This window comes from Penaeus japonicus, unplaced genomic scaffold, assembly GCF_977035675.1.
Source record: "Penaeus japonicus unplaced genomic scaffold, GWHDUDI00000001_assembly GWHDUDI00000040, whole genome shotgun sequence".
Classification (NCBI taxonomy): domain Eukaryota; kingdom Metazoa; phylum Arthropoda; class Malacostraca; order Decapoda; family Penaeidae; genus Penaeus; species Penaeus japonicus.
Window position 1 is genome coordinate 24,138,708 of NW_028234442.1, and position 2,468 is coordinate 24,141,175.

Consider the following 2,468-nt stretch of genomic DNA (forward strand, 5'->3'; position numbering starts at 1 on the left):
ATATATATATACCCACACACACAAACACAAATACACAAACACAAACACACATAAGTTACAACTCTCACTGGACAAGCTTCTGCATTCGTGATAACTAACATTACACTCCTTGTATATAAAGTCATTACTGACTTTATGCACTGAACAATTAAAAGGTAATAATTACTTAAATGTGAATAATGCCAGTAGAAATGAGTTTGGCTTTTATGTGAATGATTACGGTGATTAGTAATTATAATGACATGTGTTTCAGCAAAGTGGTTTTGTAATGTCGAGTTTCCTTGTGGCAGACCAATGCAATGTGTGATGATGGTTGATTGCAACAGTAATCACAACGTTGGGGGTGATGATGTTAGTGATGATGGTGTTAGTGATGATATGATAACAGCAATTCCAATATTGACGGAATGATATCTACATGATATTAAGTACTTATCGAAATGAAACTATGAAATTATGATTATTTCATAATTACTCCAGTATCAAAAGTTTCATTAATAAGAGTAGCATCTCATTTAATGATTTCATCAGTTTAAACACCATTATTATTAGCATCCTCGTTAACCCTAAACAACATTATGCATATATATTAATAATTTTTCAAAAAAACGATTACCGTTATCTCTATCACGATCCCGTATTTATCCTCTTAATCATAATCATGCATTGATAATGATTCATATAATATCTCACAAGAAAGTGACGTAACTCAAATCAATAAAAATGACGCATATATATATATAAACCCGATGTTGACATATTTCTCAAGCATTCCTATGCCTTGAACATATAACGTGTATATAGCCTAGTTACCTGTCCTATATTAGACTACCTACACACTGTGTATACTAAATCTTAATAAGCAGTCTCTGTAAATAAGTAAAGGTAGATAAACTTATAAACATGTTTTTTTTTTTTTTTCAATTTTATTTTAAGACCTGAATAGGTGTTCTCCTTAAACCACCCCCTTAAAAAAAAAGCCTTTTAGAGGGCTGTTATAAGCCCCTTGGTGTCTGAATGTCTGTGTGTCTGTCTGTCTGTCTGTTTGTCTGGGTGTATGTAGCGTAATGACCCCCCCCCCTCCCCACCCCCTCTTCCAAATGTTAGTTAGGTTTCCTAATAGTTTTCCGTTATTACTTACAAGGTGTTTAACAAGCGAGCGTTAGAAAGTAGTTAGGGTGTTGTGTGATCTTAGGTCAATGTAGGTATTCCATGTTTTGAAGTTTTATTATTATTATAATCATAATTATCATTATTATTGACATCATTATCAATATCGTTAGTTTTATTGTTATCATACTTCTTAGTGATTATTATTGTTATCATCATAATTTTCATCATTACTATTATTATCTTATCAACATTATTACCATTATCTTACTATCATCATTATTATCGTTATCTTATTATCATCATTTTTATTATCATTTAGCTGCTAGATAAAAAAAAAAAGATAAATCACAAATATTTCTTTTCTGTCTTTTCGAATGTCATTTTTAGACTTCGTCTCTTTTCCCCGTTAGTCACCTTATTCTTTAGATCTCTGCCTTACTCATCTCATCATTTCTAGCACAATGTATATCTTAAAATTCCTTCGTGTTATACTCCCATATTGGTGTCAAAACACTAATTATTTTTCTACTACTTCCATTAGCCCTTACGCTGTGACGTCACTCATATTGTTGTGACACACTGGTGGCATCACTGATCGTGCATTGATGCCATATATCGAGCTGTGACTTTTTTCCTTCTAGTGTATGTTTTCTCTTTTTTTTTTATTTCATTTTGATTCTTTCTTTGTTCGCTTTAGGTCTAAATTTATGATTGGAAGTCTATGGTGGTAGGAAAAGGATTGTAGGAATCTATAGTTTCTAATTATTATCAGCTTTGTTATTATCATCATCATAATTGTTACTATCATGGTTTTCCTTTATGACTATCCGTATTATTATCAAACTGTTACTTGCAATATTGTTTTAGTTTTAGTTTTATCATTCTTTTGACCGGTTTATCAAATTAATACTATTGTTATTATCTATCGCAATTTCTCATTGTTGGGAAATGATAATCTTTCATTAAAATACTTCAGTTATTGTTACGATTACTAAGACAATTTCTTTTCATACCACAATTATGTTAATTTAATGAAGAGGTTATTGAGAAGATGTGATGATAAATTTGCTGATGATCATCCATATAACTAATTAAAATGTATACAAAGATTAGCATTCAAAAATTTCGCTTATCCAATTTTCCTTCATTCTTAGACCTGTCGTATCCTCATAGAAGTTTTATATAAACATATTTTCTTCTCTTTTGTTTTTCTTTTTATCAATCTGTTATTTATTGGTTTGATATCTTCGCGTTTCTCTTAAAGAACGATTCTACACGAATAGGAAGGACAAGACAATAAATAACCGATGGAGTTGAGCCAAACCTTCGTGTTTTCGACCCAAAGATCTTCTTGT